Source organism: Marmota flaviventris, chromosome 15 (assembly GCF_047511675.1).
Source record: "Marmota flaviventris isolate mMarFla1 chromosome 15, mMarFla1.hap1, whole genome shotgun sequence".
Classification (NCBI taxonomy): Eukaryota; Metazoa; Chordata; class Mammalia; order Rodentia; family Sciuridae; genus Marmota; species Marmota flaviventris.
The window spans coordinates 78,127,714-78,155,016 of NC_092512.1; positions in this window are offsets into that span (position 1 = coordinate 78,127,714).

The window sequence follows — 27,303 nt, forward strand, 5'->3', positions numbered from 1 at the left end:
AGTAATGTGTTGATTGAATGAATTCTCATTGTTCAGAAGAGGAAATCAAGGCTAAGTAATTTTCTGAAATTAAATAGTTAGTCATTTTCTATAGTTTGAATAGTTCCTCTTAAACTCATGTGGAAATTGAATTGCCATTGCAACAGTGCTGTGAGGAAGGGCCTTTGAGAGGTGATTAGATCAAGAGGGCAGAATGGATTAATGTCATTATCATGAGAGTTAGTTGGTTATACATAAAAGTTGATTTGTTAGGAAATCTGACCAAACTGACTTTTCTATCTGTATCATGTATGGTTGCTTGCCCTTCTGCCATGTTATTACACTGGATGATGGCCTCTGTTACATACCAGTGCCATACTCTTGGGCTTTACAGCTTCCAGAACTGTGAGCTAAATAAACTTCCATTGTTTATAAATTACCTAGTCTGTGGTATTTTATTATAGCAGTGTATAATTGACTGAGGACATCATTGGTGGATCCAGAATTCAAAATGACATGTGGACTGTTACCCCTCAGATACTACCTGCATCCTCCAGACTCTATACCTATGTTTTTACCTTTCCATCTACTTGAAGCAGACTTCCTCCTCTTTCTGTCATTTGAAATCCTTCCTTTTCTGACCCGTACTTCAGGTAATAGCTTAGATTTTACCTCTTCCCTAGGGTCCCTAGCATGGAAATTTCCCATTTAGAATTAACTCCCCATCTGGCAAGTTGCTTCCATAGCAGTTTGTTTGCATTTTTAGGCTATTACCAGTCGTCTGTACTTTACTTCCCTGTATATATTTGCATCCCTTGCTGGTCTATCAGCTGTACGGGTGGTGACTGTGTTTGAGTTCTTTTAAAGTCTCCCTTCTCATTTAGCTCAGTGCTTTGCCTACTAGGTGTTAAAGAAACACTTGTGAAATCAAATGATATTATCACAAGACAATAAGAGACAAATCTGAGACTGGGTTTGGACCACGAGAAAGGGTGAGATCGCTGGGGTGAGACCCTGACACCTGGAAGGATAGAAAGACAGCAGCACTGGCCAGCTGGCCAGGCAGGACACAAAGACAAACTTTGCGTGGTCCACAATAGGAGAAAGGCTGGTCCTGAGTACACATAACATCTTTTATAAATAAAACGGTTTTATTCATGGTGAATCAGAGACAGGGAGAAACAACAGGTGCCAAAGATGAATAGACTGTTGTTATCCATTTATTGATTGGAAACCAATTCTAGATTTTGCTTCTTCCTGTCCTATCAAGTGGCCTCTGCCTGAGTGTAATTTTTACTTTTTAGTGCTGTCTGCACCTGTGGCCTTTGGACCTACCGTTTATGACAGATGGGCCAGGCTGTATTTGTACCGTTTAGTGGATACTTTCCTTCTGCAGTGCTCCATGCCACTGCTGCTGTGGCACAGGCCCAGTGGGCATGTGTGCTGGGGAAGGTCTGCATCCATTGTTCAGCTGCTGTCCTCAGAGTCTAACTCTCCCCTTTTGGGTCCCATTGTTTCTCTTTCTTGCCAGGTTACTGTCCCTTAATGTATAGTGCTGCATGGCAAGCAAATCAGTGGGGATCGGGGCATCACCTCAAATGCTGAGATCAGACACATTTCTATGACTTTTTCAATCTAATATGCTATTAAAAGACAGCCTTACTGACTATGTTTTATTCTTTTAAAGGTTTAAATCTACCTTGTACCTGGATATATGGAAAGGGAGCCTTGTGTTTTGTCTTGAGAGATGGAGTGATATGCCTATAAATAGTGCACTTTGGACTTTCTTAGGGGAGATTTACCTGTTGGTTTCCTTGCTTTTTCTCCTAAAAGATTGCTAACTCACATTTCAGGCCAGCGCAGAGTAAATGTTTGCTTAATAGACATGAAGATAATAAAGGGAAGGATCACACCTTGAAGCTGTTTCAGCTCAGATAAATAGACTCAATGTTAGAGGCCAAAGAATACCCCTCTCCTCTTTATCCAGACTTCTCACAGCATCAACTTGCAAGGCCATTGATTCTCTCTTTCTAGCGTCACACCCTGGTGATCCTCTCTAGCCACTCAAAAGAGAATAGTCTACTTGAATAAGAAGGGAAGTGGTAAAACATGTCTGTTCCTATATTAAATGTTTAATTCAGTATATTTTGTTGAAGTCAATATACAGAAAAATGTATAATGGCTAGTGCTATCCCTGTCTTACTTTTAAATGTTTCCTGTGTCTAATACCTTGTCAGTGGTTTCCCAGTGTTGCCCCTTGTATTGCCCCACAACCCTGGAGCTACCTGGGGAATAGGTATACCTGATGGATGAAGTTAGGACCACTAAGCAGGGTGCAAAGATGTGCACACAAACAGGACAGATGACAATGGAACCACCCCCCACCCCCCCCGCCATAAGTATGGTTTCTAGTGGCCACAATGGAAGGCCCATGCAGAGCCAGCTTTGGCATCTTCTCCGGATGGCCTTCTCATGCTATGTGTGCATGTGCTGTGTCAGCAGAGCAGAGTAAGATTGGGCTGTCTGGGACCCAGTGGATTTCCATGGCTGCTCTGCCACTTTAGGGATCCATGACTTAAGGCAACTTCTTTTTCTCACCATGCCTTAGATGGAAGGAGTTGGTATACATAAAGCACTTAGCAAGTGTTCAGTCTTTAGGGTGGATACTGATGTTGATGGTACTCATGGTAATGTGCATGGAGGCCAGCAAGGGTGAGATTCCCATATCCTGGAGTCCTTTCTTAGTTTTGTCACATTCCACTGTCCACAAGACTTATCCAGGCTGTCTCTGGAATGTATCCACCCCTGCCCAAGAAGAAAACAACTGTCCAACAAATCTAGTTTGCTAGTTTCTCATAGGGCTCCATCTTCCATCCCTTTCCATGGGTTCTCCAGCATGTCACCAGAGCATTCCTAACAGAAGTGTGTCATCTGCTGCTCCCTTGTTTAGAGACCTCAGTGCTTCTCATTAATGTCCACACTTCTGACAGATGCCTTTGGGACCTGCACCACCAGGTCCTGGCTGCTGTGAGTTTTGACTCCTGCCTCCTCTTCATTTCTCTTTACTGTTAAGCTTACTAGTCTTCATCCAGGTTCACCAACTGGGTCCTTCTCTGGGGCCTTGCTTGGTGCCCTGCCTCTGCCTTCCCTCTCACACAAGTTTTGCTCATTCTTTCTTCTTCTTTAGGATTTTCTTTTGATAAAGGACTTCCCTAATGTGTTTTTTTTCCTGTTCTTTAGCATTCTTACTCTGTGATGCTCATGACCGTGAGTATCACAGTATCAGTTATGCCCTAATGCACTATGTAAAGTCATCCAGTAAACACTGTGGGGCTTATAGGAAGAATGAGGTCAAGGAACAAAACTCAAACCTTTATCAGTAGCATATTAAAATAAAAGAGAGAAGCCTAGTAAAATGCTAGCACACTTTTATATGTGGAAAATGGGTAAGACCTGTAAGTGCTACAATAAATATGGAAATTTACCTTGACAAAAATCTGAACTTTGCTTGTGGAAGTGGGAGTTGAGGTCTTTGTTAATGTCCCAAGAGGGAAGGAGATCATCTGAAGTCAGAAGAAAAGAAGTGACATTAGCCCTGGTGAGTGTAGCTTCTCACGCTCAGGAACTGAGCATGCCGGTGGGGATCCCAGGTATGCTCTGGTAAGTGTTTGCATTTTCTTACTTAAACCAGGCAAAGCTGGGAATACTCCTCTGTGTACCTAGCATTTCTTACAGATTATACTGCACATAAGCAAAACAAATTTGCCTTATGCTCTGTATGCTTATATTTTCCCTAGTGAATCAATTACTGTTGGACCAAACTTGCTACTTCAAAAGAAGAATCGTGGCAAAATGGGCTGTATCTATAAAAATTGATGGGAATCATTTCATTTCTCTCCCACACAAAAATATACCTTACTGGGGCTGGGGATGTGGCTTAAGCGGTAGCGCGCTCACCTGGCATGCGTGCGGCCCGGGTTCGATCCTCAGCACCACATACAAACAAAGATGTTGTGTCCCCCCAAAACTGAAAAATAAATATTAAAAAAACATATATATACCTTACTTGAAGGCATGCGTTGTGCTCATTTCTTCATTGTTATGTATTTTCTAGAATGATGCCCGTCACAGGAGAGAGGTCAGAGATTACATGTCAAGTGAATAGACAAATGGGTGCTCTATCAGTGTAGACTAAGCTAATTAAAAACAGTAAGTTATTTTAGTCACTGATCATGTCATTTTTACTTAAAACTTTAAAATACACCTATGTTCACAACTGTTTTTTCTTTTTTCAAGATTGTGTAAAATACCTTAGGCTGTCAGTGTCTATCTAGATGTTTCTGTCAGGCACGTCAGTGTAGTCATCTCTGCTTGAACCATTGAAACTGCTCCGAGTGTACACTTTCTATGTCTTATGTGACATTAGCCCTGAGAAAACTCAGCATTTGTATATTTTTTTAAAAGTGCTAGACTAATGAGGAAAAGGAAAATGAAATTTTCACTTTTTGAAGAAGTAGTCTTCTCTATAAAATACACATGGCCTGTAAACACAGCAGTCTTTTAGGGAAGGAAATCCCAAGCAACGCAGAGAAAGGCAATTTAGAGAAGTGTGACATAACATTGCTATGTGTATTAAGGATAGTAACTTTGAGTTGGGTTTGACCCAAACCAAGGGGATCATTCAGCAGAACAAAGTTGTTGGTTGAACAGACAAGCTGCTATTGATAAGATTCATTTATAACTCCATCAAAAATGTTTCCTGAACTCTTGAAAACTGAGAAGAAAAGTGGAAAGATGCTAAAAATAACCTGGCTGAGAGGTCTAAATAGAAATTTCTATTATATTTTCCATCAGTTGAATTTTCAAAATTTCTGGGCTTATAGATAGAAGATAAAAATACAAAAATGGAAGAAGGGAAGGAAGGATGGAGAGAAGGAGACAGGAAAGTGAAAGAAGAAAAGAATTTATCTGTAAACTGAAGTTCTCTTGTAATGACAGACTTTCATTTTTTTCTTTGATTAAAAAAATTAGATATAGCTTCCAAGTGTTACTATTTAGAAAGCTTTATTTTAATTATAGTAGTTGGATGACTGTGCGTGTGTGTGTGAATTTGAGAAGCAGAAAACGACAGGATAGTAAGAGAACATCATCATCTTGGGATGTTGTGAGAGAATATCATCATCTTGGGATGTTGTGATTGTTTTTTGGTCTTTAAATGGGTCGATTATAGTAGGGTGATTACTTTGGCTCATTTGACATGGTTCTAAAATCAACTATATGTAATGATTTAACAGCCCTGGAATTTCAGGATTATAAGGATACTTTGTGTGTGTGTGTGTGTGTGTGTGTGTGTGTGTGTGAGTGTTGCATGAAATGGAGAAAGAAGGAACAAGGATTGGGGTGGATTGGTAGGAGATAAAGTGGGTAAGAGAGGTTGGAGCTTTATCATGGAGCTCCCTGACTGCTTTGACCTGGAGATTTGCCTATAATTTGTCTGTTACAAATAGTAGAAATAATTGTAGTAATGTCTAGCAGACACTTAAGAGATTCAACTGCTAAAATCAAGCCTTTACTTTGCTTTGATTTCCATGAAAGATTACCATGGTGGGACATTACTTGATGGGCAATATATGTAAATCAAATTGTGCTTACATGTGCAGTTTGTGACATTACTATCCCATTTGATGTTTCTGAAATTCACAACTCTGATTTATAGACTTGACATATCTTAAGGATGGATTGCATCAAACATATTTTAAGGATGGTATAGAGACTTATTTTTGACATAAATAGTGTTGGAAAGTTAAAAATCATGGAGATGAGAACTGCCATCTATACACTTTCTCAGATCTTTTTGTTTGATATTTTTCAGTAGTCAGGGTTGACTTTTAAATGGGGTTTTCTGTGTGTTCTTCCTGGAAAGAGAACAAGGAAAGCCGTTCGGGATTATAGAATGTGCTCACTCTTCTTTAAATGACTAACAGAAGGGCACATTTAGAATTGCACCTGCCTGTTTATCTTTCTAATATAGTAAAGTTAATTTGAAGGCTGAACCCTGGAATGGAAGTCTCCTTTTGAGTTTACTCTTTCCTTTGGGTTTCAAAACATAAAAGGTTATGCGCCTGCTTCTGGTTCAGTGGTAGGGAAAGAGAACTCTTGCAGAACTCTTGCTTTTCTTTTTTAAACTATACATTTTATTAGTTATTGGTGGATCTTTATTTAGTTAGTTTTTTAGGTGGACACAATATTTTAATTTATTTTTATGTGGTGCTGAGAATCGAATCCAGTGTCTCATGGATGCTAGGCAAGCGCGCTACCACTTGAGCCACATCCTCAGCCCCAAGAACTCTTGCTTTTCAATGGAACAGCTTAGGGAAAGTGTGTACTTAGTGCTACAGACAAGCATGGGATAAATTTATTCTGTGCCTCTTCCCCGGTGATGGTTTCTCAGTCACAGAGTGTCCATTTCTTGTGTCCCCCAGGAGCCACCTCTTCCAATGGAGCCTTCCTTTGTGTCTCAAAAGTCTGGCAATTTCTGAGTTTCACTTTCATCTGCCTCATATCTCTACCAGAAAAACTGCTAATAAATTTCCTCAGAGGAAGTTCTTTCCTTCCTGCTTCTTACTGCTTAGTAGTGACTGTGCTCATTGGATTGTTCTTGCTTTGTATGACAGTCTCCCCTTCCGTTTCTCTTTCCTTTCATCTCTGTTCTTCCTCTTCTTAGTGTCTTTTGGACAAGATGTTTTTTTGTCTCAGTGATTCCCAGCAAACAAGCTGTTCGCTATTCAAAAAAGAAAAAAAAAAGAAGCCTTGAAACACAACAAAGTAAATCACTTGCCTTCAAGATTAAGCTAAAAATGTTTCCTTGAGCTTCATGCTTCATGTCGGAGCATCTGAACATCCCACCACTTAACGAGATAACAGAGTGGGTTTTTATTTTTGCTACTTGTTTTTTTTCTGCCAGTAAACCATATCTATACTAAACCAGGGCCACCTTTCAGTGAAAATGGAACAGGAGGCTGCCCTCTGCCATCCAAACATGCCTCTAGTCCTATTTATTTATGAGAAGCTTTGTACTGGATACAAACTGCTATAAATGTTATCCAGCTTTATGAGAGACATCACACGGTCCTGGTAATCTGATAGAAGGCTTTACATGGATAGACCATTCTGCCAGTTCTGGGTGCCAGAAGGTTTTGGGCTTTGAAAGAAAGAAACAACAAACAAACCCGAAATCAGAATCCCTAACTATGATTGAATCGTGATGCCCTAGGAAATATTCTAAGTTTTTCTAGAAAGGTTTTTCTATAGATTCCTATAGTAAATCGATAACTTTTAAAAAATAAATAAGTGCATTATCTAGCTCTCAAAGATTAATTAGTAAGTTATTATTTTATTTTAAATTTCAAGAGTTTTTCTTTTTAACGAAAAAAGCAAAATTAATGAGCTATTTTGGACACAACCAATTTTGCATTGTTTGTAATGTGTTTCAAATGTAGCATTTCCAGTTTGGAAGGCAGTTAGAGAAAGATTTAAGAAAATACTCACAGGTTGGCCTCAGATGGGAGAATGTAGTCCTGATTAGCAAGAACACATACTAATAACACTCAGTGCTCAATATTAATTGATTACATTCCAGGATCTGGTACAATCTGCCCAGTAGAGTATGATAATTATTAATGTAATGAGTTAACATGTTGTAGTTATGAGATGAATCCAAGAATCTTTGCTTTTGGGCACAAGACATTATGGCCAGTTTAGAGTATGAATAGTATGTACTAAAATAGGTTGTATGAAAGGCCATTCTAATGGAAATCAAACAATTTGCAAATTATTTTTTAAGTAGTTGTGAAGTATTTAATATGTTTTTGAATATGAGTGGTAAAAATCAAGATCTCTCTTTTTAGGGGTATTCTGCCTAGTGTGGGAGGCAAAACTCTACAGAGAAAGCAGTGAGAAGCACAAGATGCTATGTAAATGAGCTCCATGTTCCATGATGCTGACTGTCCCCATTGTGGAAAGTCTGGGTCATCCAAGAATACTTGCTTATGGAAGAGGTGGGATGATTTCCCTTGTTGGATAGGAGCTGCATGCAGGGTTCTAAAATTGTATGGTTAGGTACCTCTCCCTAGTCCATGAGTCACAGCTTTCCTTTTCTACCTCACTGAATGCCTCTACAATACTAAATAAAGGAGACTTGAGGAAATTTGGCTTCAGATACAAGAAAAGTTTGGTATCAATAAACTTGGTGTCACTTCATTAAATCCCATCAATATTGTCCACTCTTGTAGCAGACCTCTTCTTGTAATGCTTGGTCTTTGTATAATCGGGAGAAAACACCTAAAAGAGTATAGAGTGTTGAGAGCTATGTGATAGTGAGCATGCATGAGCCCTGCTGCTCCACACTGGTGGCCTCAGCCTGCAGTCACCCTTGTCATACTCATTGCAAGCTCACACAGCCTGGTCCGCTTGTTCATCAGTCAACAGACATTGGTTGAATGAGTATCTCCTATTGAATTGTGTATTAGTCATCCTTTTGTCACTGTGACCAGAATAATTCACGAGGACAACTTGGAGAAGGAAAAGTTTATTTTGGGTGTAAAGTTTTAGAGGTTCAGTCCATCTGGCTGCATTGCTCTGGGCCCCAGCAGAGGTAGCACATCATGGCAGAAAGGTGTGGTGAATAATAGCTACTGGGCTTATGGTGGCAAGAAGAGAGGGAGAGAGAAAGAGTGAGTGAATGTAAAGAATCAGGAACAAAATATAATCCGTAAGGGATTCCTCAGTGATCTATACCCCATACCCCACCTGTTAAAGTGATCACCTAGTAGTGCAAACTATTTATTATCAAATGGATTAATCCACTGATTATGTTGCATCTCTCATAATCTAATAATTTCACCTCTGGCATACATGCACTGCTTATCATATGACCATTTTAGGGGATACCTCATATCCAGATCATAACAAATTGTAAACTCTGTGAATCATGATGTTAGGGACTAGGGAAAAGTGGGGGTAAGAATCAGTACTTAAGGGGAAAAAATGAATGTGGCATTGGCATGTTCAGACATGTCAGGTACTTTCAGATGACTCTGGATTGTATTTCATATAGAAGATGTATTTAATTTTGAGATTGGGATTCATCTCTGATGTTTTGAACAAAGATAGAATAATACATAGGGAGAATTATAGATGGATGCATTGTTTCTCTGTGGATCAATGTAACATTAGATTTCAATGTTACATAGGCAACAGTCACTTATTAGTATAAACTTGTATCCATTTTAGCCTTAGATATAGATTTTCTTTTCACTCTAAAGAAAAATGGATGGATGGGTTCATTTGGTGTCAGCAACATTTGATCCATAGTGAAATTTCTAACGAGTATACAGAAAACAGGAGTTATAATCAACAACATGATGAGGAACACAAAATTATTGCTTGCAGCAGTTTACAATTATTTCATTGTTCTGACTCATAACACATAGGATTGTTTTCCTTGTCAGTACAACATTTGATACTTTAAGAAAACAAAGTAGGAATGTCCGGTGTATTGAATATGTAACATTTTCTTATAGAAAAATTACTGGAAGAACAGTATTTTGAGACTGCAAGTACTGTTTATATTATAGTCTAAAAGTACTCTGATTAAGTAGTTAACTAGGTATGTTATGACATTGACAGAAACCAGCCAGAAGCAGAGGTTCACCCTACATGGTATTTGAAAAACGTATACTCTTGAAGTATTGAAGGTGGAACATGAGAAAAGCAGTATATGTAATGCTCCCTTCTTGCTTTTCAGTAATGGGAAAGAGGAAGTTGCCTTCCTGAATATGGGAAAGATTCTGCAGGTGGAACTTGTTTTGGGCAAAGAGGCTGCCAGCTCAGTTAGACATGAGAATGTAGTATGTGTGTATTGTCTAGTGGAGATATGAAGTGGGTAGGCAATAGGAGTCTGGGCTACAGAGATAAATTTGGAAATTATTGGTATATGGGCAGGGAAGAAAGGGAGCTAAGACTATTTATTCTACTATTCCACACGTATGGGGGTGGAGTTAGAAGGAACCAGTAAAGAAGACTCAGTGTTGGAGGAAAATGAGAGTATATAGTCCTGAAACCTAAGTGAAGAGAGAGTTGTTAAAGAAGAGTCATATCCGTGTCAAATGCTGTTTAATGGTCCAGTAAGACAAAGCCTGAGAAAGGTCATCAGATGAAGCAGGTCAAGATCATTGGTAGCCTTGGCAAGAGTAGTTTCATGAACTGCAAAAGTGTAATGGAAGTGATTTTGAGAGATAATGAGAAAGGAAATTTTTAGTTTTCCTGCAAAGAGGAGTGAAAAAAGTGGTGGTGGCTTGTGGGAAAAGAGCGGTCAATGCATATTTTGTTTTCATTATTTCATTATTTGATTATTTCATTACTTTAAGATGAGAGAAATAACAACCTGTTTATATGCTATTGGGAATCATCCAACAAAGATTTTAAAATAGTGGCAATGAGAGAGAAGTGATAGTCCTAAATGACAGGAGATAGGATCAAGTTGACAAGACGAAGGGTTGGCCTCAACTACAAGTCTAGAGAGTCTGTGCTGAATGGGAAGGAAAAGTTTGTGGATACAGATGCTTATGGATGGTCATGTGAGTAAGGACCATATGAGATTCCTGCTGCTGTATAATAGTACCATCAACTAGCAGCTGAAAGCAATGAGAATTTATTCTTTCATAGTCCAGGAGACCCGAAGTCTGATATCATGATCTCGTCAAGGGTTGGTTCCTTCTGGAGGCTCTAGGGGAGAGTGTTCTGTGCCTCCATCTCAGCTTCTGGTGGTTGCTGGCAGTTCTTGGTTTGCAGATGCATCACTCCACCTCTACTTTCTTTTTCAGCTGGTGTTCTTCTCTTTGTGGGTCCTCTCTTGCTCTATCTCATTTCTTCTTGTTAGGATATCAGTCATATTGGATTTCAGGGCCACAATAACATAGAATTTTAACTTACATCTTCAAACACCCTTTTCCAACAAAGACCATACTCATAGGTCTGGGTAAATGTGAAATTTGAGGGGGATGTTCTTTAATCCAATACAGAGTCTCTTGAGGTTTTTTTTTTTTTTTTTTTTTCATTTTCTTAGCTTGATTGAATGTTCTCAGTGAAATTGAAAACAAGGTTGCGATCTGAGTGTGAGGTAGGCAGGAGCTATCCAAGGACTGAGGAGTAAGATAAAAGCTAGGAACGGTTGCCTGGGAGTGTGAAGAGAGTATGCTTCAGGAGGATGTAGAGCCCTATGGCCTGGAGGCCCTTCTTGAGGCATGTGTTCCAGAATGCAGGGGTGCTGGGTCAGCACGTCGAATGTGTTTCTCCAGCTTGCTCTGTGGATGCAGGGATTGAGTAGACACAGATTTGGATTTAACTGGGGTGGTTTTACACACAAAAACAAAAACAAAACATCAAAATTAGGGATGACAGAGTTGCAGGCATATCTAAGATATATATTAAAATAACTTCCCCGAGAACTTAGGCAAAGAAGAGGAGAGTGAAGACATCGAGATCATGAAGCTCAGTGGAAAAGACAAGACATCCAGTGGCATCAGTTCAGGTTGGAATGTGGGTGTTGGAAAGGTGAGAGCAGGCAGTGTTCAGAGAGGGTGATTCAAGAAACCAGCATGTGTGGAGTCAGCTGACTTTGACTTCAGCAAGGAGCGTCTTAGATAGGGTAAATTAAAAATTCTTTAAAGGAAAGGACTCTAGAAATTGAGAGATCAGGGTGAGAAAGATTGAGCATGTGTTGGAATTACTAGAAATTAAGACAGGAAGGTGACAGTCACAGTGACAGTAAACCAGGAGCTGAAGTCTTCCAGAAATCAGAGGAAATGAATTGGAAATAATAGGTGACAGTAAAATTGAAGGTATTGTGTAATGTAATTTGATATCACAAGATCAGAAGTGGGGGCTTTAGGGAGACAGGAGAGCTCATGATCTGAAAGTGCAAAAGGGAAAAGCAAGCGAACCCCTCCTTCCCCACAGGTATGCAATTCCTATCCCTCCTTCCCCACAAACACAGTCTTCTATAACTATTCATTACGGAGAAGAAGCCAAAGGGGAGTGACTTTGAAGGTGGGCAAAGAGCCAAGAACTCTGTCCTGCTTCTTCCCACCGCTATCCCTGAGGCTTCTCTGCAGAGATCCCTGGCCTAAAACAAACATGGCATTCTACTGAAGAGAGTTTAAAGGAAATGGGTCTACAAAATGTTACATGGTGTTCTTTTTTTTACTATTTTAATTTTTTATTGAAAAAATTCAAATATATACTGTACAATAAACACTCAAGTTCCCATAATCTAGCTTCCTAATGATTAACATTTTGCTGTGTTTATTTCATCCATTGTCTTTCTTTTGGTTGAATACTGGAGGAGTTTAAAGTATATTATGTCATTTTGCTCAATACACTTCAGTATGCATCACAAAAAGAGAACATTTTCTTAGAATCACAACACCATTATCATTCCTACAATCAATAATAATTCCTTAGAAGCATGTACTATCTTGGTCTCTTTTCAGACATACCCTATATGCATGACATGACCCAGCTTTGACAGCAACATTGACCTATATCACTTCAATGAATATTCAACAATGAGTTGATGCCCAAAAAGAACCAAATGTATTGGTTTGCATAAACTGGTATATTTTTTCTTTTTCTCAAAAATTTTTTATTGGTGGATTATAATTATACATAATATGGGATTCATTATGCCATAATCATACATGCGCCTAACATAATTTTATTACTCTCATTTCCCAGTATCTTCCTTTTCCTTTCCCTTGTTCTTTAGCCTGATCTGCTTGCTCTACTTTACTGATATCCCTTCTATTATTATTATTATCATCATCATTATTATTATTTTCAATTAGTGTCTTATAGTTAAATGTTCAAGTGGGATTCAATATGAATATTCATATGTGGACATAGGTATTTTAGCTGATGTTTATTGGATATTTTATGTATGCCTAGAGTTGCTCTTAGAATTTTTGTAAGGATTAATTTATTAAATTCTCTCAGGTTGGGGATGTTTCTCAGTGGTAGAGACTTGCCTAGCATGTGGAAGGGCCTGGGTTTGATTGCAGTACTGCAAAAATAAAAAATTTCTCAACAATATTATGAAATGATGCCATGATCACCCTCATTTTTACAAGGAAGCTAAGAATTCAGAGATATGTGTCTTATAAGCAATAGAGTGGAGAAACAATTTAGCTCAGGGGCTGGCAACAGATTCAAGTTGTGTCTGAACAATTAGATATAGTAGAACCCATTGTATAGGACTGCTTTGGGGATTCAGTGAGTTAATTTGTATATGAAGTAGCAGGCAAATAAGTCCTGACTCTTGTTGTGTTGGGATTTTAATCCACTTCTGCCTGACTCCAGAGCCCAAGAACAACACTTGTTTAAGATCCACTATACAAGAATTTTGTTAGTTAAGATATGGAAACATATTCCTCTTTTTGCACATGACAGAATCAATTTGCTTAGCCCATTACAAAGAAAAAATTAATTGGCCAGGAACCTATATATATGAAAGGAGGTTTGTGATCACCAATAACTTCTTGGTAACCTCAAAGAGAAGGGGCATGTGATAATAAGAGCTTCTAAGAGTAGAGGAGCTGATAAAGAGATGATTGTCCCTGCAGAATCAGAGATTGGCAACGAGTCTATCACCTTCAGACATGGACTGTCTTAAGGTGGCCTGTTCTATGCTAGGAACAGAATTATTTCAATAATATTGACTCTTAACTGCATAATCTGTATATTTCTATCAATATATTAACTAAGGAGGCTCCAGAAAAGCTTGAACATACATGCCTGTGTGGCTCCTTCATATTACTGGAAGTCTGGCCACTAGGAAATTCATGGACCTTGTCCAGTGGTTGTATTGTAGTTCTTCCTGCATATATACCCATACACATATGTGTGTGTGTGTGCGTGTATTATATATATAACACATTCAAACCATATATATTCACACACACATATATATTCACAACATCATTATCATATAATTATATATATATTATATATATATAATTATATCATATAATTACATATATATTATATATATAATTATATCATATAATTATATATATAATATATATATATTATATATATAATTATAGCTTCAGGAGCTAGAGCCTTTAAGAGGTGATTATGCTATTCTCCCTCATCAATGAGATGAGATGCCCTTCTTGAGGGCTTGATAGAATTTGTTCCCTCTTGCCCTTCCACTTTCTGCCATGTGAGAACACAACCTTCCTCTTTTCCAGAGAATATAGCTGTAAGAAGTATCTGGGAACCAGAGAGTAGATCTGCCAATATCTTAATCTTTAATTACTTGGCCTCCAGAAACATGAGAAGTTAAGTTTCTGTTCTTTATAAATTTCTCAGTCTCTGGTGTTCTGTTATAGCAGAACAAATGGACTAAGATATAATGGCAGTTGTGTAGTAGTTTTTTCAAGCTGCTTGAGCTGAAAGAATATGTGTGCACACTTATACACACACACACACACCTGTGTCAAAAGCTGAGGGAATTTCTCATTTGGCCATTGCTTCCATCCTCTGATTTTCTGTCTGAGCTTAATAACTTTGGCCCTTCTTTTTGAACTTTCATAGCCATCACTGGAAATCCCCTCATCTGTTGTCACTACTCTTCTTCCTGGCCCTAAAGAACAACACACTATGTCATCTCTTACAACAATCCCAAATGCAAAATCAGAGGTATGCTATTTTGGTTGGGAGTTATATACTTTTGATGTAGTTCCTGATAAGTATTACCTCTTAGTTTACCTGTGTGGCATGTGCACAAGTATCTGTTGCTGACTGAGTAGTGAGTGGGAAGTCACTGTGAGTGGTATCTGAAGTCTCTGTTGGTTTGATGAGGTGAGTCATCCTCTTTTGGCAAATGTCATCACATTATATTTCCAGGGGAATACAGAGACACCCTCCAGAACATTTTCAGGCAATTGTTTAAATAAATCATGGAGCATTTTTTCATGAGCATAATGATGCATTTGCCTCTGAGAAGGGATGGTGATTATTTTTTATTATGTCACCTTCAGTAGCCATACATTTAATGAAAAAGACCATTAATATCTAGTTCATATCATGTTGTATGCCTGGAATCAATACATTTATATTTTCTATCCTTGGCCAAGTTCCTTTTTTTCTTTCCCTTTTTATGACATTTTAAATGTTGAATTGAAGATGAACAGAATTCCATATTGTTAGCCATATGTATCAGTTATAGGTTTGGCATCTATAATGGAGATTTATAAAAAACAGTGGCTTAAACAAGATAGAAGTGTATTTCTCTCTCATTTAACTGTCTGGGCATAAATAGGCTGGATGTTTTCAGAATCTGGGCCCCTTGAATCTTTTTGCTCAATAATACCGAGGCTGTTGTCCTCATCAAATAGTCCCAGATGGCTTCCTACATTCCAATCAGAAGGAAGGGAAATTAATGGGAAGGAGATAGTAGTCCCATTTCCTGTAGAGTGTGACTCAGAAATAGCAGACTCTGCTTCCATACTCCTCCATTTGGTCAGAACTTTGTGACAGGAGCGTAGCTAATTATAAGGGAGGTTGGGAAATGTGTCTATTCTGGGAGACTGTGTGTTTGGTTAAAACTTAGGGATCTCAATACAACAGAAAAAGAGGCAGCATTAATTTGGGGAATGATTCACAATCTCTGTCATATCATGGAAATAGGATTTTCTTTCAGATTCTGGTAGTTATTGTTAAATAGTACACACCTTTTGCTGTCTTTGGCAGAGATGACTTTTGATCACTAGAATCTGTTTCTCCACGTCTTAGTGAACAGCGGTTGCTAGGATGTGGTCACTTATATTTCTTGCATTTACTAGTCCCTTTTGCCACTGGATGTGGTCAAGCAATGCAGTGGGATATGAGAAGAAAAATGTGCTTTGTCCAGGGTAAGGCTGAATGATTGTGTGCAAAGTTTCCAGATTCTTGTTTATTTTGAGTCATACGAAGGCAGATGATAGAGCTCCAGGCTCTAAGGAATGACAATATGAAGAACCCTAGATCCCTGAGTCACCATGTGGCTTTAGGTTTCTTGAAGAAAAACTATTTAAATGTGATACATTTTGGAATCTTTCACTTAGTGTAACTTTGGTCTACCCTAACGATTAGCTCTTTTTATACCCCATTTGCTATTGATTTTTGCAATCATTGTATTGTGGAACTAAATGATCCACAAAAAACACCAGAACTTTGATTTCTAAGCAGCTGGTGAACATTTTTGGGTTGTAACATTTCTCCAAATTTTGTTGTTATTCACAAATTCTCCATTTGTTTGTGAATTTTGTTCTCTGTCAAAACATTTAAGACTATTTTCCATCTTTTAGAAATTGAACAGCAGTTTTTCTGACACTGGTTTTTCTGATGATAAATAGTTTTTTCCCTTCTATTTTTGGTGTTGGGGATGCTTAATGAAAAAAAAAAAACTACTAAGTATGCATTGAGACACAGGAATTCCATATAACAGTTACTAGAATATTTCTCACAATTGGAATTACAGTTTATTCTTAGAAGACAAATATTATGCATCTAGAAAATCTGAGGTCTTATCACATAAAGAAATAGACAAGACCCTGTCCTAACATTAAGCTCCCAAGTGAAAATTATATTATAATTCAGCAGAAATACTAGCTGGAATTTCTTGTCAATAAGCTTTTCTAGGCTAATAATTTTTACAAAGTCAATTGTAATATTTCCAAGGTCAAGAAAACATTGTAGTCATTTGCTTCCTCCCACAGATCTGAGTCCTTAGCTGAAGTTAGGATCATAGACTGGGAAATGGAACGTGATCAGTGGCTAAAGACTCAAGTGCTTTATTTTAATGGTTATTTCCCCTACCCCTGGAGACTGCCAGTTTAGTAAAATTTGTATAACTTGTTAATTAATTTCAACTAGTAGTCACATTGAAACAATGTCTTGGAGATGGAACCCAAAACACTAATTGGTACATGAGTTGTATGATCTTAGGCCAGTGTCTCCTTTCTTAGGGTACTCTACTTGGTTGGATTCTTTAATTTTTTTGACAATTGCAATTTAATGTAATGTTCATCAGGCAATTTTCTTAGAAAGAAAGTTACAACATATATTAATGACCTTTATGTATTTATGTCCTTTGATCTGGTAGTGATTATCATTTCTTAGTATCTGTCTCAAGGATATTTTAACCCTTTAATCAGTTAATTCAATCCACAATTATCAGGGCCCATTATTAAAATTGCCCATGAGTCCAGGCACTTTTCTATGTCCTGAGGACCTAGAATTATACAAAGTCTCTGGACTCATGGGATTTACTTTTAAATGATAAAATGATATATAAATCAACAAATAAATATAAACAATAAAATAATTCAGGTGATATTAAATTTGAGAGTGAAGACATGAGCAGGTTAAAGAAATAGCTCCTCACGCAGCAGTGTGTGTGGGGGGGTGTACTTTATGTAGTTTACATAAAGGGTAGGGAAGTCTTCTTTGAGGAAGTTACAGTAGTAGGTCTGTACATGAAGTGAGGAACCAAGTCTTGTGAATTTCATCAGATGAACATTCTGGGCAGATGTGCTAGCAAATCCAAAGTTCCTAAGAGAAAATGAACCACACTAAATTGAGGGCTAGCAGGAAGCTCAGTTTTATTGGAACAGGAAATGTGGTTGAAAAGAGAAGGGGGGCCAGGTCTTGTTAGGCCTTCTGGTTTAAGGTGTGGCCTGTAGGTGTCTTTCTGAGTATAATGAGAAGCCACTGGAGAAAGGGGAGGAAATATGTTAAATATTAGCTATATATATATATATATATATATATATATATATATACACACACACACACACACACACACACACATGTTGTTGATGGACCTTTATTTATTTATTTATTTATTTATTTTTTAATTGCTTTTATTTTTTAAATGCATGACAGCGGAATGCATCACAATTCTTATTACACATATAGAACACAACTTTTCATATCTCTGTATATAAAGTATGTTCACACTGATTCATGCCTTCATACATGTCTTTGGATAATGATGTTCATCACATTGCTAACCCCCTGCCCCCTCTCTTCCCCTCTCACCCCTCTGCCCTATCTAGAGTTCATCTGTTCCTCCCATGCTCTGTCTCTCCCTACCCCACTATGAGTCAGTCACCTTATACCAGAGAAAAGATTCGTCATTTTGGGGGCAGGGATTGGCTAACTCCACTTAGCATTATCTTTCTCCAGCTGCATCCATTTACCTACAAATGCCATGATTTTATTCTCTTTTATTGCTGAGTAATATTCCATTGTGTATATATGCCATATTTTTTAATCCATTCACCTACTGAAGGGCATTTAGGTTGGTTCCACAGTTTAGATTTAGATTGTGAATTATGCTGCTATAAACATTGATGTGGCTGTGTTCCTGTAGTATGCTGTTTTTAAGTCCTTGGGGTATAGACTGAGGAGAGGGATAGCTGGGTCAAATGGTGGTTCCATTCCCAGTTTTCCAAGGAATCTCCATACAGCTTTCCATATTGGCTGTACCAATTTGCAGTCCCACCAGCAATGTATGTGTGTGCCTTTTCCTTCACATTTTCACCAACACTTATTGTTGTTTGTCTTCATAATAGCTGCCATTCCAACTGGAGTGAGATAGTATCTTAGAGTAGTTTTGATTTGCATTTCTCTAATTGCTAGAGATGATGAACATTTTTTTCATATATTTGTTGATTAATTGGATATCATTTTCTGAGAAGTGACTGTTCATGTCCTTGGCCCATTTTTTTTGTGTGTGTGTGAGTGTGTGTGTGTGTTTAGGTTTTTGAGTTCTTATATACCCTAGAGATTAGTGCTCTATCCGATGTGTGAGGGGTAAAAATTTGCTCTCAAGATATAGGCTTTCTATTGATGGACCTTTATTTTATTTATTTATATGCCGTGCTGAGAATCGAACCTAGTGCCTCATACATGCTAGGCAAGTGCTCTGCTTCTGAGCCACAACCCAGCCCAACATTAATATTTTTAAAAGATTGCCTGTTGCTATAGAGACTGGTGTCTGTGTGAGGGGCAACATGGAACAGGGAACTCATTGGGGAGTATTTCAGGGGCTCATCCAGAGAAGAGGAGGCCCAGACAGGAAGGAGGAGGTGTGATAGGAGCTTGCAGGAACAGTGGAACAGGTGAGCTAAGGGCTAGCCTTCTGAGCACAGAACTGACTGTGACTGAAGGCCTGGAGACGGGGCCCCTAGGTTCAAGTCCCACCTGGACCACTTAGTAACAGAATGATCTAGATGGTTATATACTCCCTCTGAGTCTCACTTACCTCATGTGCACAGTGAGAACAGTGATGGTAACTCCTTCAAAGGCTACTGAGAGATGACTAGTGAATAATCCACAAGATACAATTGAAAGTGTGTTTGGCACATGAGTACTGTTGGCCTTTGGTATCTGAAGGTTCTGTATCTGCAAACACACCAAGCTTGGATAGAAAATACTTGGCCAAAAAAAAAAAAAAAATTGTACCCGAACTGAGCATGTACAGATTTTTAAAAAATCATTATTTTCTAAATAATATGTTATTTACATGCACTTACATTGTATTAGGTATTATAAGTCAAACATAAATGATTTAAAGTATATGGGATTTAAAGAACCTGTGTAAGTTATATGCAAATAATTTTACATAAGTGACCTTGAGCATCTGTGGATTTTGATGTCCAAGGAAGTCCCAGAACCATTCCCCCTCAGATACCAAGGGATGATGGTATCAGATATTTTGAAACTATTATTTATTGATGGTTTACAGTATAGTCATGAAAATAGATAACTATAAGGGCTTTTTAAAAATTATTTTCTACCTTTGATAGAATCCATTATAAGGAAGTTAATATTATATATACTATGTTTAAAATAGTTTTTAGTCATTTAATTTTTAGGAAGTATTTTTGTCAGGAATTTCTCCATTTCCTTTACTTCTGTTTAGAATAGATTCCTATTAATTCCTTGTTTTTATTCTAAAGAGATATAAAACATATTTCCCATTTGGGGGTTGGTTTGCAGTGACAGAGTGGGAAGATTCAGTTGTAGGATCCTGGTTCTTGCAATAGTCCAAGTCCCTCACCTTTTGTTGAAATACATAGTCTTCATTTGCAAAATATTAGGACAATACTGATTTAGAAGAAGTCACTAAAGGCACATTGTCCAAAGCATCTTGTAAATATTGGATTTTATTAGTTTGTATTTTCTTTTTGTCCCTCATATATTTGTGCCTATATATAGAAAAAGAATGCCTCAAAGAAACTTTCTCTGGGAGTCATATATACTTGAAGACATACAATGATGCAGTTCCCATGAATGAGATGGTGATACCAACTCTTCACCCCTCTCTGAGGGTCCCCCTCACAGCTATTGCAGCTGCCAAAATTTTTGAGAAGATTTGGTCATAATGATAACAGAACATTTGAAATGTCTTAATTTCCTCCGCATAAATCAATCTGTTATTTCTTTCAAATAGTGTCTGAAGTGCATATGCACAAAATTAGTACTTCCAGGTTTTCATGCTGCAATACCCATTTGAATGTAGCAGTCCTAGGCAAGAGGTTTCAAAGGTCCTGGAATGCAGCTGGAAAGATATGCTGATACCCAGGCTGGGCTGGAACTCACCTGGGAACCCGAGTCCCTTCCTTTGTGGAGCTGGTTTTATGAAATCCCCTTTGAGTTCTTTTAATGTTTTCGTCTGTATGGGGCAATCTAGTAGAGAATGAAAAGAAAGAATAATTAACAATTAAATTACATAAGGACTGCAAGTAAGGAAAAGACTCATGCAATGATAAGGATCATTTTATAATCATCAATGAAACTTTGCTTCAGCTCTTGTTTTACAAACTAGTGAAAAAGCATATGTTGTCAGAAACAATGATAGAAAGATAACTTCATGTGGCTGAATAATCCCCAAGTGTCAGGGAAGTGTACCCAGAGCTGTAATAACATAATAAGTTTTTTACAAAAAAAAAAAACCCAACTCTTTGATGCCATGATCATTTTAGGTTGTGAAGATCTTAAAGAAAACACCACACTTTCCCCATGTTGTGGTTGAGCCATATGACTTTTGCCTGTGATTCTTGCATTTCCATTCTTTGCAGAGCCATGTTTTCAGAGACAGGCTCAAAGCACTTAGATTTAGTCCAGGCCTTATTATTATTATTTTTTTTTTTATAAATCTGATCATGGTTCTTATAAAAGTTTTGAAGTTAGGAAAGACACACACACACACACACACACACACACACTCACATTCACACACATATACATAATGTCTGCCACAATAGAGTGAATAATGATAATCCTGGGAAAGAAACCACTTGTATTCTTCTAAATTATTGGGTTGTAATCAAAGTGAGGGCCAGTGGAGTTTCTTATTTGTGTTTCTCATCTTGCTGAGGCCTAGCACACAGAATGTGCTTAATACATATTGAATGCATCAATGAAAAGGCACTAGTAGTTGTAATATTATAAGGCAATTCTGATATTACAAGAAAAGCATAATGCTTTGCCAATTTAACCATCCAGGAATATAATGGCCTGCTTAAATATACACAGCATGGAACTCTTTATGGTGTGTATAATCCAAAAAGAGCCCACAATAGTAACCAATCTATACAGTTGTTTTGTTATTAACAGGCTGAGCACGAGATATATGTGTGTGTGTGTGTATATATATATATATATATATATATATATATATATATATATATAATAAAAGGAAACAAATCACTCATTAACTTAAAGATGGGATGATTTACCAAAAAAGATATAAAAATTTTAAATGTATGTTCAGTATCATAGATTCAAAATATATGAACCAAAAAAAGTTGCAGAATGTATAGGTAATGTAGACAAACATGCAGCCATTGTGGAAAATTTTAATACACCTCTCTAATAATTAGTAGGATTTGTCCTTGAAGGAGAATATCAGAAGAGAAAGATACCTGCCTGATGTTGAGGTCCAAAGGATGTGGCTTTGGGGTACCAAAGACTTCAGAGTGGGAATGGATAGAACTCTTGCTATGGGTATCATGCATTGCTGTAAGTGTTAACTAATTTAATTCTCACAGTAGTCCTTTTGGTAGGTTGAAGTTTTACCAGGATTGCCTATTTTTTTCTTTTCTTTTCTTTCTTTCTTCTCTTTTGGGAATTGGGGATTTAAGCTAGGGCCTTGAGCTTGCTAAAGCATGTGATTTACCACTGAGTTATCCTCTCAGCAGGTTGTCTAATTTTATAGATGAGGAAACCTAGGCAACAGAAGATAAATGCACCTGATATCATGAATTGATGAAAACAGCATTTAAGCAGTTCACCCGAGGAGTGTTTAAGCAGTAGCCCCTCACCTAACTATATTGTCTAGAACTACTGGGTGATAATTAGGTATTTCTTGGTTTGATCTGATTTCTTGCCAAAATTGTTGAATAAGCCTAATTTTATAGACATTTGAAACCATAATATCTTACATTATTTGTATTTATACAATATACCTTTCATATCAATCTTCAACATTAATTTCTAAGTGTTTGAGAAATGATATCACATTATTTGCAGAAGTGACCATCAACTGATCTGAATTGACAGGGAATATATTCCAAGTTCATAGTCAATCAAATAGCATGCAGTGAAAACTGATTTTATCGTCTTCCTCTTTTGATAAATTAAAAGCTAGGCAGTATTTTAAAATTCTGAACAAAGATAATTGTTTCAAAGTGTAAACAATACAGATTTGTCAATAATTAACTTAGGATTGAAGCAAAACCTATCAAAAAACTATTTGCAGACATATTGGGTTTCATCCTGAAGAAAAAAAATGAAGTGTGAAAGCAACAAATGCTTGGAATTGCAGGGATGAAAATAAAGATCTGATCCTTAATCAGATGAAATTATCACTAATAAACAAAATCTAGAAATAAAATCCCACCTCTCACCATGATTCCCAAATACCAATTTTTTCAAAATTACAGAATTTATTCTTTAAGATCTTAACTCTTTGTTCCACTGTAATCCTCCTTAATATTTGTTAGCAGAGTTTAGCTGGAATGCAGAATGTTAGGATTTGAAATTAGGTGAAAAAAAGTTGTTCAAAGGAATAGAAATATGCACAATAATTCATGCCATCTTAAGAATTATAGAGAAGTCTCAAAAACACTAACAAAAGGAATTATTTAAATGTCATCCCATTTAAATGGTAAATGCTCCATGACATGTTTTTCAGTTTGCTGGCAGTGAGTGAACTGATCGACATGCCCCTTGTTTTGAATGTCCTTTCTCTCCCTTCTCCCACTCTCAGGCATCTTCATGTCTTCCATATGTCTGGATCAATCTGCTGATTTCCCTCATACTTTCCCATCCCCCTTAAGACTTCAGTGAATCATCTGAGACCCTTTGGAATGATCAGAAATTAAGAACCTTATTGATTATGTATTGTTTTCTTTTTAAACAAAAATATTTCCCCAGTCCACTTCTTGCTTCTCCTTTGGTGATTGAAGGTAGGTTAATTTGGCCAGGGGTAATTGATTCTGTATCTACTTAACAGAAAGGCTTAAAAATATTACAAGATGGCATTTTGGGAGAGGGGGAGGAAATACTAAAGCGAAATACACCGATAACAAGACCTGATAAAATGCATCACATATTAATATGTGATTTTCAGTTCAATGGTAAGAGAAAACTCACAATGGAAAGCTTTACAATTTTTCCTTTGAAAATCCTCACACAGTTTAAGAAGACTGGAGAAAACACATTTCAGCAGGATTGGCAGTCTGTCAAATCTGTGTGCTCTAAGTTTAGAACCAAACTCAATCTGCCCCCTCTTCAAGTTCTGTTCTGTGCTGGCAAAACACCACTTGCTTGTTCAGAGGAAGAAGGAAGGCTTTGTAAAACTTAAAAAACTTACTGGACATAAAATAACTCCTCAACAATTATATTATTCTCAGCTTAAGTAAAATGGAATTAAACACATATGGTTGACATTTCCCTTCAGACACATGGGTATAAAATAAATAGAAAAATACTTAGCAACACTTGTTTGGGGTTTTGTAAAACTTAATGTCTTAAATTTGCCTGAGTTCACTTGATTTTTTTCAAGGTACTAGGATTTCCTAGCTCTTATTTCTGTTTTTCTTATTACTATCTCTTTTTATATTTCGAGGAGGTGTTCCTTTCTGGATAATTTTTTGGAGTATTTGAAATCCAAATATTGCAACATTTTGTTTTAAGACACAAAAACTGAAATGTGAAAAGATGTATCATATTCTATTTACATTTAATTATGTAGCCTGAATGAAGTATATATGTAAATATTATAAACGTATAACTATTTATAAAAAGTTCAGCCTAATTATTTCATGTAAATATGCATTTCAATTTTTGGAAATCAACTCTGGAATCTGATAGGTAGATCTGTGTAGTTATATATAAAATATACTGGAAAGACTCTCAGTTAAGATTGAGGGAATTAAACTGGCACAAAGCAGTAAATTATTTAGGTTCTCTGAGAGCTTTTCTTTAGCTACAGAACTTTGGAAGTGGACTTGATAATATTTAAATTCATCTTATACTAATTTTATGTAAGTCTGATTCCAACATGAAGTCTGAAAATTACTTGTGATTTTTATGGTTAACAATGTGAATTTTAACTGGATTTGTTTTTTTATTTGTTGCTGTTATCTATTCTTGATCTCAAGTGGATGCAAGCCAAGTTGAATATTTCATGTTCTCTTAAAACCCTTCAGACTACTTACTATGTGCTTTTATCAATCTTAATGTGTAACAGCCAAACTTAATTATTGCGATCAAAATGTACGTCTGCAGGGTACTCAGGAATTTCAGCAATGCCATCTTCATACCCTAATTCACTTCTCCCTCCAGCTATGACGCTATGTAGTATCATAGTTACGTATGTAATCTTGGAATTTAGACTCTTTGGTTTAAAATCCTCACTCTTCTACTTTATGACACTTGACTTTATCTCTCTGTGCCTCAGTATTTTTCAGTTTATTGGCCATGGATGGACTGATCAACGTAGCCCCTTGTTTTAAATGTCTGTTCTCTCCTTCTTGCACTCAGGCATCTTTATGCCTTCCTTATGTCTAGATCAATCTGCTGATTTCCCTCATGCTTTGCCATCTCCCTCAAGACTTTAGTGAATCATCCTAGACTCTTTGGATTGATCAGAAATTAGGAACCTCATTATATATTGTTATTAGCATGCATTGTTGATTAATAAAAAGACGATAGACTATTTTATTAGATAGTTCTGAGAAGTTCATAATTTTGTGATCAAAGTACTTAGCATAGTGCCTGGTACACAGCAGATTTTCAACACATATTAGTTAATTCTTTGCTGCTCTAGAATTAAAAGACCTTTAAGAAGATAGCCCCCATTGGTCTAGCTCAACAAGATGATGGTGGCTCTGACTTCTTTATTTCTTTTTTCTTCTCTGATTTTTAAACTTGAAGTAAAATTCCTAGCACGTAAATGAACCATGTAAAGTATAAAAGTCAGAGCCATTTAGAATATTCACAATACTGTGCAGTCTTCACCTTTATCTATTCACTTACTTGTCCATTATCATGTGAAGGAAGTTCTTTTCTGCAGCTACTTTGTTGAGTATTTTGTCAGATGCTTTTCAATTGAGAACGTCATGTGAGTTTTTCTCCATTTTAATGATTTCACATCAGTCTGATAGATTTTTTGTTTGTATGTTGAACTATCCTTCTATTCCTGGGATAAATCCCACTTGGTCTTGGTGTTTCACTCTTTTAATATGTGCTAGGTTTGGTTTGCTAATATTTTGTTGTGCATTTTTGTTTGCATTTATATTCATAAGGGATATTGATCTAGAATTTTCTTGTAATATCTTCATCTGGCTTTGGTATAAAGATAATGCTAATCTCACAGAATGAGCTAGAATGTATTGCTCTGTTTTTCTGAAAGAGATTGAGATAGATTTGGTGTTAATTCTTTAAATATTTGGTAGAACTCATAAGTGAAGTTCTGCCTTTTTCTTTTTTGGGGACTCTTTAATTTTTTTTCTTAAAATTACTTATTTCAGCCATTGGTGAGTATAATCTTAACTACTTTAGGATTTCTTTCATCTGAAAATATCCTACTAAATATTTTTGAGGAAGGTGTTTTAAATGGTTGAGTATAGCATTAGCATAAATTGGTTCTCCATTTGCATTAATATTTGTTGGGAACAAATTATTTTGCTAACCAAAAACAAAAACAAAAACACAACAAATTATTCAGTCTTCTTACTTGTAAAAGGTCTATTCAGGCTATTTATTTATCTGTTGATTTGTTTGTTTGTTTGTTTATTCTTTTTAGATACACATAACAGTAGAGTGTATTTTTGACTGTTGACATATTTTACATACATGGAGTATAACTTATTTTAATTAGGATCTTATTCTTTTTTTAAATTTTTTATTGTTGGTTGTTCAAAACATTACATAGTTCTTGACATATCATATTTCACACTTTGATTCAAGTGGGTTATGAACTCCCATTTTTACCCCGTATACAGATTGCAGAATCGCATCGGTTACACATCCACTGATTTACATATTGCCATACTAGTGTCTGTTGTATTCTGCTGCCTTTCCTATCCTCTACTATCCCCCCTCCCCTCCCTTCCCCTCCCATCTTCTCTCTCTATCCCATCTACTATAATTCATTTCTCCCCCTTGTTTTTTTCCCTTTCCCCTCACTTCCTCTTGTATGTAATTTTGTATAACCATAAGGGTCTCCTTCCATTTCCATGCAATTTCCCTTCTCTCTCCCTTTCCCTCCCACCTCTCATCCCTGTTTAATGTTAATCTTCTTCTCATGCTCTTCCTCCCTACTCTGTTCTTAGTTACTCTCCTTATATCAAAGAAGACATTTGGCATTTGTTTTTTAGGGATTGGCTAGCTTCACTTAGCATAATCTGCTCTAATGCCATCCATTTCCCTGCAAATTCCATGATTTTGTCATTTTTTAATGCAGAGTAATACTCCATTGTGTATAAATGCCACATTTTTTTTATCCATTCGTCTATTGAAGGGCATCTAGGTTGGTTCCACAGTCTTGCTATTGTGAATTGTGCTGCTATGAATATCAATGTAACAGTGTCCCTGTAGCATGCTCTTTTTAGGTCTTTAGGGAATAGACCAAGAAGGGGAATAGCTGGGTCAAATGGTGGTTCAATTTCCAGCTTTCCAAGAAATCTCCATACTGCTTTCCAA